This window comes from Cibotium barometz, chromosome 24 (genome assembly GCF_041138505.1).
Source record: "Cibotium barometz isolate CiBa-2024 chromosome 24, ASM4113850v1, whole genome shotgun sequence".
NCBI classification, from domain to species: domain Eukaryota; kingdom Viridiplantae; phylum Streptophyta; class Polypodiopsida; order Cyatheales; family Cibotiaceae; genus Cibotium; species Cibotium barometz.
In genome coordinates, this window is record NC_141069.1 from 26,442,909 (window position 1) to 26,456,041 (window position 13,133).

The 13,133-nt window shown below is 42.7% G+C and overlaps 1 protein-coding gene across 9 annotated transcripts in view; it reads right to left on the reverse strand.

Moving 5' to 3' along the window:
• The window catches only part of LOC147625090 (histone-lysine N-methyltransferase), a 100,116-nt gene that overhangs the window by 31,259 nt on the left and 55,724 nt on the right, over positions 1 to 13,133 (reverse strand). The window contains exon 1 of one of the 9 annotated variants that reach the window (XR_015268917.1): positions 5,430 to 6,650. The exons of the other annotated variants lie outside the window; for them this stretch is intronic. The gene's annotated coding sequence lies outside the window, so the exon portion shown is untranslated. Of the gene's footprint in view, positions 1 to 5,429; positions 6,651 to 13,133 lie in introns of those variants that run through there. 9 annotated transcript variants of the gene reach the window in all.

Genomic DNA, 13,133 nt, shown 5'->3' on the forward strand with positions numbered 1-13,133 from the left:
ACCATCTGCAATAAGTGACACACCATTCTTTGTCCAACTTTCATGCACAAACTCTAAAGCACATTCAATTGCAGCTTTCTCCTTTTGCAACAAGGTGGTGCGTAGTGTCTCATACGAAGGAGGCTTGTATGTTGGGCCATACCGTGCAATCTCCTGGACCATTTCAATGAAATATGGAGACCTGGCAACATTAAATGCTACATGATCATGATAAAAGAACCTTGCAACAGCTGCATCTACCCTCTCTTTCTTGCGGGGGTCCCAAGCTGCTCCCAAGGTTTGCTGCTTGCCGGAGTTTGCACCCATAGACTGTGAATCTTGGGAAAATGCAAAGCTCCCAAGTCCTCCATACTGTTGTCCATCTCCCAAGTGTACATCTTCCCCATGTCTACTGAAGTAAGATGAATCAATTGCCGGTTTCTTTCGTGCACATGCTTTCTCCTCTTCACTTGGGTACTTTGCCAAAAGCTCTCTACGCATTTCAGGTGTTGTCCCTGGGCATTTGTTCACTTGTGCTTTTTCATTGTTTACATGGCATAGATGTGCTCTCACACGGTCTGCTCCTCCTGACTTCTCTTTGTTACATTGCTTGCATTTCCATCATGTTGCACCTCCCTTTGATGAATACCTTTCTAGCCTTTCAACCTCGTCCCACCAAGTAGCATTCAAAGCCGATCGCTTTGAACCCGAGTAAGCCATGATTTCTGTAAATTCGGGCAAAAAGTTGAATAGACTTTCAAAGTTAACCATTACAGAGAAATGAGTCCTTTTTCTGTCTATTGTTTAATGGGGAGAGACTGTGCAGTCCAGATTGTGACATAGGTTGATTTTAAAACACCAAAATTTCAAACAAAGAAAGAGAGAGAAGAAAGAGAAAAGCTTACTGCCTTGCCTTGTAAAGATGTAAACTGCTAAACTTGAGTCTTGATCACTCTGTTGCACAAGGCCCAGGCAGGTTGCATTGTTGCTACTTGCAGGCTAATACCAAGCACAATGTTGAGTGTACTACTGTTGTTGTAAACTTGTAGACTGTAGTAGAATGTAGTGTACAGTCACCAAGGTACACTGTACACGGCAAGGGCTGGGGGCTTGGAGGCGAGGGCGACTCAGGACTGGCTGGCAGCTGCAGCAGCAGGCTGTAGGTCGGCTAGACATACTGCCTCGTATAGAGCAGTACGTGCAGGCAGGCAAGCGACAGCAGTACAGGGCCACAAGTGACAAGCAGCCTGCAGGTCGGCGACAACAGTACGGGCGTCGGGCAGGTTGCAGGTCGGCAACAGCAAGAGTCCACGTAGTGGCTCCCCACCTTATGGGTGAGGTAGTCACTTGGTGGCAGTGTTGGTCTAGTCTTCATACAGACCAAACCACAGATGTCACAACTTTTAGCTGGGGTACATTTGTTCATGACCTAAAGACCAGATTTCTCCCGCCCCAGCATATAACTGGCCTAGCAGATGAGTTCTATGGACTCAAACAAAACGGGTCTCCAGTGCTTCAGTTTTCCGAAAAGGTTATAACTTTAGCACAACAGTTATGTTTATCTCAGCAAGCCAAGATGGACCAATTCATTCGTGGATTAGACCCCAACATCTAGTTCACAGTTCGCAACTTTGAACCCAGTACATATGACCGGGCTTTGACTCTTGATCAAAATGAAGAAATGAAGATGAACGGAGGCAAGCCCAAGCAGTCGTCACAGTCCAGTACCAAACCCCAACAACAGCAATCTACTGTGCAGCCAAGGAAAGGTAATGCATCTTCTAAAGATGCTAAGAAGGACGGCAGTAATAGCTCTAGTTCAGGGGGTAAGAAGGATAAGGAATCCAAGCCTAAGAAAACCCATGAGGAAAAGGCTAAAGCAAGCATCACTGGAGACTATCTTCGTCCAGAGGAGCAAAGGAAATACCAATCAGAAAACAGATGCTTTTTCTGTCATACCATCAGGCATAGTAAGAAGGATTGCCACAAATGGCAAGAGCAAGCCTCCAAAGCTCTTTCTACCACACTTGCCACAGCATCTCCAACTCCTCCAGCCCCGCCTACTACCACAAATGCAGTTCAGCTTTTACCTTCTATGCATCCTATGCCATCCGTGGTATTTGATGCTAAACAAGAGGGTGAGAGCGATGCTGCACAGAAAAGCCTCATCCGAGCTTATGGCTCTGCCAAGGGCCAGCAGTTTGTAGTCCTATTTGACATGGGCAGTTCTGAGGACGCCATGTCTCCTCAGTTGGCTAACAAGATGAGCTACACATTAGTGCCATATCATTTGGATGTGGTCGGGTTCACTCTTCGTCTCCGCACCCACAGGCACTACTTTATGTTTGTGCTCAGACAGCCTCTACCTCATCAATAGAACCTATCTCATCTTCAGTCCCACAGTTAGCAAACCTTCTGTCTAGACATCAGGACATTATGCTTAGGGACGATCTTCCGCCCAATCTCCCTCCATCACGTCCTAAGGACCATCATATCGATTTGGTCCCTGGACCAAAACCTCCTAGCAAGTTCCCCTATCATCTGTCCAAGACTTTAGAGGGCGAGCTAGAAAGACAGTTATCTCAGCTCCTTCGAGCCGGATTCGTTCGGCCTTCTTCCTCACCATTTGCTGCACCCATCCTATTTGTCCAAAAGAAGGACAAGTTTGCACGCCTTTGTGTAGACTACAGGGCATTGAATAAACTCACCATTAAGAATAAGTTTCCTATGCCAAGGATTGAGTACATTCTGGAGCGTTTAGACGGTGCAAAATTTTTCACTAAGATCGACCTCAAGAGTGGTTACCATCAAGTCCGCATTTTCGAAGCTAAGTCCTAACATTCCAAAAATAACTTTCCGGACAGAGCGTGGTCACTACGAGTTCATAGTCATGCCTTTTGGGCTTACCAATGCACCCGCAACCTTCAATAAAATGATGTCCAGGATTTTCGCAGTCCTCATTGGTAAGTGTGTCTTCATCTTTCTTGATGAAATACTTGTATTCTGCAACCGGAATCTTACTCTAGGATAGATTGTGGAAGAGTAGAGAATTCACAAGAATTGATTCAACCATAAAAACCAATGCTTTGCAAGCTTCAACTAAATCAAATTAATTGAAATTCAAACACTTAACAAAATTAAAATACTTAGCTCAATAGACCATGCTGGGTGCAATCTTCCCCCCCCTTGTGCGTGGCCTTTCCCACACAAGAGTATTTCTTTATTAGCTTTCTTTCCACCAAAAATAGGCCATAGTCCCAAAATATACAAAATGTGCTTTTTAGAGAGCACGGCACTCTTCTTTTACAAAAATAGAGTGTCAAATATTGGAACTAGGGTAAAGCCATAGGCTTTAATAAATTCCACATTATAAATGTATCTTTCCTAAAGTTCAAAATGAAAAAATCATTTGCTAAGGTTGCAAGCTACTATGCTTTCCAAAAATTAAATGTGATGAACCAAGACATTTCTTCCAAAGTAAACTCTTCATTTTCCATAGTCTTCATCACCTGAAAATATAAGCCCAATTAATAATTAAATTAATCTCACAAATATTAAACAGGCACAAATCATAACCAACTCATGACTACCAGGCGTAAGTATCCCAAGAATCACCCTGCCATACGAACTTAACTGAAATAATCATAGATGGCCTCAAACGTACGTCATATACCGCACATATTAATATTTATAGTGGTGTCACCCACGATATTAACCTAGCCGGCGTCTCCAAATTACTCAAGAGTAACCTAGGCGTCCCCAAATTACTCAAGAGGGGATAAATAATATTTTTCTAGAGGACTTAAAATATATTCTGCAGGCTTAAGCTTTTTACTCTGATAAGCAATAGGATGGTTGTCTTGCATAAGAACAGCTCCAAATCCTTTGCCACTAGCATCAGTGACTACTATAAAGAATGGTCTTTGAAAATCAGGTAGTGTTAGAACTGGTGCTTGTGTTAAAGCATTGAACTGGTGCTTGTGTTAAAGCATTCTTGAGTGTTGCAAAAGATTTATCTTGCTTTTCAGTCCAATTGAAATTTGTAGCTTTCTTAAGGAGTTCAGTCAAAGGATGAGCAATACAAGCAAAATTCTTGACGAACTTCCTATAATAACTACATAGGCCAAGAAAAGATCTGAGGTCATGTATGTTCTTAGGCTTAGGCCAAGAAGCTATACACTCAATTTTCTTAGGATCTACACGAATCCCTTCAGCCGACACTATATGACCTAAGTATTCAATCTCTTCTTGAAAGAAAGAACTCTTTTCAGGATTGACATACAATTCATTTTCTCTCAAAAGGTTGAACACTTGTTCCAAGTATTGTCCATACTCTTGTCGATCCTTGCTGAAAACAAGAATGTCATCAAAGAACACTATAACAAAACTTTGAAACTTAAGGAATATGCGATTCATCATATGGCTGAAAGTAGTTGGAGCATTGGTCAAACCAAATGGCATAACCAAAAACTCATAATGACCAGTTTGGGTTCTAAATGCAGTCTTGAATATATCAGATTCAGTCATGCGAACTTAATGATACCCAGACTTTAGGGTCAATCTTGCTAAAGACCTTTGATCCTCTAAGCTTGTCAAGAAGATCATCTACCCTAGGAATAGGATATCTGTTCTTGACAGTAATCTTATTCAATGCAAGGTAGTCTACACACATTCGGAAAGTTCCGTTCTTCTTTTTAACAAGAAGGACTGTAGCTCCAAAAGGTGAACTACTAGGTCCAATAAGGCCTCTCTCTAGCAAGTCTTCGATTTGGTTTTGGATTTCTTTTTGCTCTAAATTGTTGACTCTATAGGGAGCTTTACAAGGCGGAGAATTTCCAGGCAATAAGTCAATACTATGATCCTCAGGCCTAGACTTAGGTAATCCTGGAGGTAGATCTTCCATAAAACAGTCACTAAATTTAGAGATAAAAAGATCAAACTTTGGACTTTTGGATGTGTCAGACTCAGCATCAAGCTGGTTAACCCATACCATATAAGTCTTGTCTCTTTTTCTTAGACCTCTCTTTGCTTGAGTGTGACTCAACAAAGGACTCATTTCTCCTTTGACTAGACACTGAAGAAAAATATTTTCATTGTCCTTTCTTAGACAAATGCTATGATGTCATAGTCTATAATAGGGTTGTACATGTGTCTCCAAGGCATACCCAAAATTATATCTACCCCTTGTAAAAGTGCAACTAAGAAATCCCTCTTTTCTGTTAAGAGCTTGATGCATAAATCCAAATCTTTCACCTCTTGCATGCAATTATACTTTGTTCCAGTAAATGCTGCTTTGACTTTATAGTGCGTAGGTGAAGAGTGAAGATTTAATGCTCTAAGTGCCTTTTCAGAAATGAAATCATGTGTACTACCATCATCATGCAAAATAACAACTTCATGTCCATTTATTGTTCCTTTTATTTTAAGCAGAGAATGAACATGAGGTTTACCTTCTTGTTCTAAGTAGTCTGGATCGGAATTACCCTCTTGCTTGAATGATTCTTCTTCATTGTCGTCTTCTTCAATCATATTGACTCGTGCGGCTACTGCTGCTGGTGTCGAACTCTTGGTACGCTCCGGACAATTCAGTGCTATGTGACCTTCTTTGTGGCATTTGAAACATTTGATAGGAGGTGCCTTCGGTTTTCCACCATTGACTTTCTTATTGGTACTCATGTTGCCTTTAACGTCGTCCTTGCCTTTGTCATAGCCTGGTTTATACATCTTCTTTGGAGCATAAAAAGATTTAGTAAATGGTTTAGAAGAAGTACCCTCATGTGCTTTAATCTCTTTAGGAAAACCATTTTTGCATTCGGAATTAGTTGCCAAAGATATTACAGTAGATAGTGAATGAGGTCGAAACATATTCACATCGGCCCTTTAATGGTAGATCTAAGGCCCGAAATGAATTTCCTCATTTGGTCCTTCTCGCTGACTCTCTCCACAACCTGCACATGTAATAAAGTATTCCAGAACTTTTCTACATACTGTGACATAGTTTCCTTTTCAAGTTGATGCAAAGTGTCCCATTGGTGTCTAACTTTAGACTTGAATTGTGAGGGTAAAAAGTGCTTTTTAACCACCCGTTGAAATCTTTTCCAGGAATCTGGCTTGTCACGACCTTGCTTTATTACACTCCACCATAAAGCTGCGCTGTCTACCAAATGATTGACTGCACATTTAATCTTATCACTCTCTGAAAATTTTTCTCCTGAAAAATAGTCATCTAGTTGACTAAGCCAAGCTAGAATGACCCTAGCATCCTTCTTTCCGTCATAATCTTGAAATGTGAAAGCTTTTCGACTAATCTTGGATTCTTTTTGTGACCTTTGTGCTTGCAATGTGGCATTTACAGCCCTTTGGATAGTGTCATCTTCATCATCAAAAGATAGCGAAGAGTCACGCTTGCGTCTACGACTCGTGAGCTGTCTCTCCAATTCAATACGCTTCTCTCTCTCTTCTACAATTTGATGTTGTAAAGAAAGGAGTTGCTCTTGAATTGATGGCGAGATAGGAAAATCTGCCATAGTACTTGTGCAAATTATGTAGATAAATAAAATTTTATTTTATTTGATGTAAATAAATAAAGCAAATGTAAGTACTTATCTTGTTTTTCGCCCGCAATTTGATCTTTGTTGAAGCTGAACAACGACGTTGTTCAATGGTTGAATTGAATCCTCGTCGCTTCAAACAATTCCCGAGCGATTCCGCATGATTCACGAGACTTGGGCTAGTCGAATTGTTGATGAAACAATTTTCTACACTTTGAAACTTGCTGAAACAGTCCTGTAAACCTTGCCCAATCTCTGTAATATTTTTTAAAATTTTACAGAATTTTTCAAAAATGATTTTGGAATTTTCTGGCCTTTTCTAGGCAATTTTTAAGCCTTTTTAAACCTGTAATAAATCACTTTTCTGCATCCAAAAATTTCAAAATAGGAAACCTTTTTGAATTTCTCTTCGAATTTGAAAATAGGAGGAGTAAAAGCTCAAAAAGGTGATGTGACTTGCATGGGGCTTGGAAAAAGTAGGATTAGATTAAGGGTTGATCAAGCTTATGGAGATTAAGGCTTTATATAAATTTTTTTTTAATCAAACCCAAATGACGATTTGCGCCGGCAGGCTGCCGCGTTGCGCCTATTTCTTCATGGATTTTGTGATTTTTTTTTATGGCTTTTCCACAGATAAACATGCTCCGTCCATTATAGATTTGCTAGTGCTTGAAGCTTTCTGATTTCTGAGAAAATCAAGTGAGATTTCTAGCTATGGGGATTTCATCCATGCGGTTAGATTTTGATTTCTCTGAGTATTTTGATTTCTCTGAGTATTTAGAAAAACCACTTTTTGATAGAGAGGCGTGGTTTTGCAGGGTGCTGAGTGGGTTTGAGTAGATCTAGTTTTGAATATTTGACCTTTGGGTAAAGACCTACAAAGCACCCTTTTGTCCAATGGATAAATTCCTGCACTTTCTTGATTTTTGAGAAGATGAAGCCCTTTCCTACCTTCTCCACAAATCTCCTAGCCCAAGCTTTGATACCACTGCAACCGGAATCTTACTCTAGGATAGATTGTGGAAGAGTAGAGAATTCACAAGAATTCATTCAACCATAAAAACCAATGCTTTGCAAGCTTCAACTAAATCAAATTAATTGAAATTCAAACACTTAACAAAATTAAAATACTTAGCTCAATAGACCATGCTGGGTGCAATCTTCCCCCCCCTTGTGCGTGGCCTTCCCCACACAAGAGTATTTCTTTATTAGCTTTCTTTCCACCAAAAATAGGCCATAGTCCCAAAATATACAAAATGTGCTTTTTAGAGAGCACGGCACTCTTCTTTTACAAAAATAGAGTGTCAAATATTGGGACTAGGGTAAAGCCATAGGCTTTAATAAATTCCACATTATAAATGTATCTTTCCTAAAGTTCAAAATGAAAAAATCATTTGCTAAGGTTGCAAGCTACTATGCTTGCCAAAAATTAAATGTGATGAACCAAGACATTTCTTCCAAAGTAAACTCTTCATTTTCCATAGTCTTCATCACCTGAAAATATAAGCCCAATTAATAATTAAATTAATTCCACAAATATTAAACAGGCACAAATCATAACCAACTCATGACTACCAGGCGTAAGTACCCCAGGAATCACCCTACCATACGAACCTAACTGAAATAATCATAGATGGCCTCAAACATACGTCATATACCGCACGTATTAATATTTATAGTGGTGTCACCCACGATATTAACCTAGCCGGCATGACGCAAGAGTAACCTAGGCGTCCCCAAATTACTCAAGAGGGGATAAATAATATTTTTCTAGAGGACTTAAAATATATTCTCATGACATATTCTCAACCACTGCGGAGCAGCATGAGAAAGATGAGGAGAAATTCTTGTAACTTTTGCGAGATAATGGGCTCTACATAAACGCCAAAGAGTCTATCTTCGGCGTTAAAGAGGTTCAATACTTCGGCTATATCATCGGTTCTGATGGGATTCGATTGGACCCCTCAAAGGTCTAAGCGATCTTGGATTGGGACATCCCTCAGACCGCCCAAGTGATCCGTTCTTTGCAGCACCTCTCACCGAATTGCTCAAGGGGGTGAAGACTCGTAGACAAAAAGTCTCAGTCACAGGCAAGGCACTTGATGCATTCCATGCACTCCAGAAAGCTGCCTCAAAGCGCCTGTTTTGAAGTTAGCATCATGCAATGAACCTTTTGAGGTCATTACCGATGCAAGCAATGTAGCCATAGGTGCAGTTCTCCAGCAGGACAATAGACCCGAGGCCTACTACAGTAGAAAATTGGATGTTGCCGAAAAGAATTATTCGGTTTATGACAAAGAGCTTTTGGGTGTGATCACAGCACTCAAGCATTGGAAGCCTTTCCTTTATGGACAGGTCGTCTTCACAATCAAAACAAACCACCGAGCACTTAGGTGGCTTCAGACCATGCCAAGTGCCCAGTGGAGTGATCGGCAAGCCAGATGGAGTCAGCTCTTCCAACAATTTGGAGGAATGATCGAGTACATCCCTGATAAGCATAACCCAGTCGTCGCAGACGCTCTTAGTCGAAAGGCCAGCATCCAGGCAGTGCAGGAGTCTACCATTCTCGAAATCACGGCAAAGGACTTAGATAGCATGAAAGATCAGTATGTCGACTCCCCTGAGTTTGGCACTCAATACAATTTGGTCCTCACTTCCAAGCCTGGCCTTTATTCAGTGCAGAACGGTTGGTTGTTCTTCAAGAACTGCCTCTGTGTCATTCAGGAAAAGCAAGCAGCTCTTCTCCATGATGCCCATGACTCCTTAGTTGGAGGACATAGAGGTATCAACAGTACCCTTGAGAAATTAGAATGGTCCTTTTATTAGCCAAAAATGAGACGTGATGTATATTCGCATGTTCAAGCCTATAAGATTTGTCAAAAAGTTAAAGGCTGGGTTACTTCAACCTTTGCCTATCCTCGACAGACCTTTCATCGACATCTCTATGGACTTTGTAGGGCCTCTACCAGCATCCACCAAATCCCGTAACACTAAGTGTTTAACCATTGTGGATCGCTGCAGTAAGTTCTGCATGCTCATCCCATGCAAGCATATGGCCACAGCTGAGGACGTAGCCCGTCTTTTTCTCAAACATTGGTACCCCATTTGTGGTTTGCCTAGCACCATCACCTCAGACAGAGATTCCAAGTTTACTGTCACCAATTGGCCGACCATTTGGTCCATCTCCAGTTTTTGTGTCTCGTTCACTTGAGGCCAGGCCGGTGTCTCATGTGAAGAGGCCAATATTTTTGCTTGACATGGACGGGAGCCAGACTGGTGCCACCCGTGTGTTAGCAGGAAGGTGTCGTATGGACGGGAGCCAGACTGGTGCCACCCGTGTATGACCTGGGATTGTCACGCCATGGAAGAGCCAGTATTCGTGCCGTGTCTTGCCTATGGGACTGTCACTCCATAGGGAGGCTCGTGCCTGGAACTGTGTCTTACCTATGGGACTGTCACTCCATAGGAAGACCAGGATTTATGTTTTACGTCGTGCCATTTTTGTGCCGACAGATATTTTGTACTTGTTCCATGAACGGGAGATATGTCCATGATACTATTTGCACATGCACTCATGTTTTGCATGTTTGAAACTGTTTTCGCATGACTTGTATTTTTGTGTTTGCCTGTTTGACGTGTTACTTACTGAGCGGGGACGCCTGCCAGTGAGTCGTGAAGTTTGCTCTGTCTTCTGACGAGTTTTGTTGTATGTGAACAGGTGGTTAGTGTATTTAATACTTCATTTTCTAACCTTTTGTTTTATAAGGTTGTATGTTCACATACAACCTTAAAAGTGGGCACCCACTTAGGGGCCAAGGTGGGGAGCCACACTTAACTTGTGTGTGTGTGGGGGTGGGTGCATGGTCACCTACCCACACCACCATGGAGCTGGCCGCCCACATGCAAACATGGGGAGCCAGCCAACTCAAATAGTTTACTCCACTCTGACCTTTACAAAAAGAAGCCACCACCTCTATCATGGGAAGGAAGAAAGCAACGATCATCTGGTCCGCTTCAAGCTGTGCGCTTGTTCACCGACAGGCTGCCTTCCTTGCAAGCGGGTGCTCCTCCTCTCATCAGGCTGCGCCTCTGCAACCCCTCTGCTGGCTGCGCTAGTCCTTCAACTGGCGGCTGTTCTCTCTGCACTACAGGCGACGCAGGCTGCAGCCAAGCGCCTCCTACCCATCAGGCGGCTGTTTCCCCATCCTCTCACGAGGCTTTGCTCTCAGCAGGTGTCTGCGCCTGTTTACCAGCCTGCTGCCCACTCTTGCTGGCGGCTGTTTGCCACCCTCCAGTAGGCGGCTGCCTACTCAGCAAAGCGGCTGTGCGCTCCATCACCAACAAGGCTGCTGTGCTCTGCATACTGGTGGCAGATGTGCCCTGCATACAAGTGGCTCCCGCTCCATCTCTTTCAGGCGACTTCACCACTCAACAACTTGCAGCCATAGGCGGCTGCGCCTGTCCACAGATGGCGACTGCGCATGTCTCTCCTCCCATACAGGCTGTTGTGTTCTTCACCAGGTGGCTGCAGTAAGACATGCTATGCCTCCTCCTCCACAAGAAGGCGGCTGTGTCCTGCACAGCAAGTGATTGTGCCTCCTTTCCATAGGCGGCATCTCCCTTCTTCAAGTGGCTACTTCTTCAACACAGGCAGCTCCTCCTCCTCCTCTTCAACAGGCTGTTGTGTCTTGGTGTCCTCCACTAGTAGCTGCACACACACAGACACCATGAGTATTGGTCTTCCATCTGCCATCTACAAGTAAGTGAATTTCAGATTTAAGTAAAGAACTTTGTGGTAAATCTGATGAAGGATTCTCTCTACGGCAACACCCATTCGGTGCCGGGTAGTCCAAGCTCTTGGAGAACCACAGTCCAAAGGTGCTGAGATCGGGAGAGCCAGGCGTTACGGGAGCGCCTGTTTGTGCGTGGTCTTGGAACACCAGTGGGGCGCTCTCCGCGGAGTCCAGTGAAGGCACAAGACCGTAGAGACTGGACCACTCAAGTGGTCACTCTACTTCGAACGTCGACTTTGAGCCTTTTGTTTGGTACTGTATTCATTTGTACATGGACATCATCTGGTTCTTGGAACCCATGGAGCATTGTATTTGTTAAATACTCCCAATAATATATCATATATTGAGGGGGGGGGTCGGCTCGTTCCGGCCCCAGTGCTAGTGTCCATCTATTTCAATTCATTTCAGTTGTTATTAAGTTGTCCATTTCAATTTGTGATATTAAGTTGTGCTATTACGCGTGTGGGTGTCCAACGGAGTCTATTCCCACTTGACGGGATCGGTTTTATTTACCTCTCATTTTTGGATGGCATTATTCGAAAACTTTGGAACTAAGTTATAGTTGTCTAGTGCATTCCATCCACAGACAGACGGCCAGACAAAAATCTATAACCAGTTGGCCTTTGATGCTCTCAAGTCATATTGACATGACCAGCAGTCTAAATGGGAACATTATCTTCCATTGGTCCAAGCCATCTTAAACGATACTCATTCATCCAGTGTCGGACGGACTCCGTATGAAGCAGCCTTTGGTTGCCGTTTCTCTTCTCTTTTGACGAGATTGGTGTCTCCATCTCTTGAGGGTAACAAAACAAAGGAAGCATTTTCCGAAATCATTGAGTCAATTAAGGACCGCTTGACCAAAGCACAGGAAGCTTATAGCAGACAAGCAAATAAGTCTAGACGAGATGTCTACTTCAAGGAAGGGGTATGTGTCTATCTGCGCATCATGAAACAGAGATTGAAACAACGGACAAATGTTGTTCCAAGCTTTCTTTCCATAGTTTTGGACCTTTTCCAATAGTTAAAAAGATAAGTGATGTCTCCATAAGTTGAAGTTGCCTAACAGTTGGACAATGCATGATATTTTCCATGTTTCTTGGCTAAAACCATATGTTGGACCAGAAGTGTTTGATGTTTCAGATCAACAGCAACCAAACATGGTAGACGAAGCAGAAGTCATCGAGCCTGAGCAGATCCTTCTTCATCGTTGGAAGCATGGTTCCGGTCGACGGATACGTCAGTTCTATACGAAGTCCGAGATCGAGATACCCACGAAGCCATTAGCTAGACGAGGAGTTCTTTCAAGAGTACCCCTAGTTGTTGGCGGACTACTTGGAAACCATGAACCTGCCGCCAAGCTAAGCAGGAGGAAATGTCACATGCACTCTGCACTGTAGTGCATGGTGACAAGATGGCTCATCATCATCGGTGCAACATTGTACAGTATTAGCACCCTTTAGGATGATATTTGTCATACGCCGTGATCCCATTGTAATCCTCAGTCCAAGATAAGTCAAGCACAAGCTACATAGGTCATTCCTCAACCTTAGACAGTCAGTCAGTCAATCCAAGTCCCTTAACCCACTTGAAGAGATGCATTCATGCATGTAGAGTCAGTGGAAACCATAGGGTTTGCATTAGAAAGCACTCTGCAAATTGCATTTCATTCATCCATTGCATATAGACCATTGCAGAAGCCTTCAAATAACATCTAGTATTTATTAGTATTTATCTGGCATTTTTTCCATAATTTCCAACATTTAATACCATTTATTTATCATGAACAAGTCATGTAGCATAAATAGCT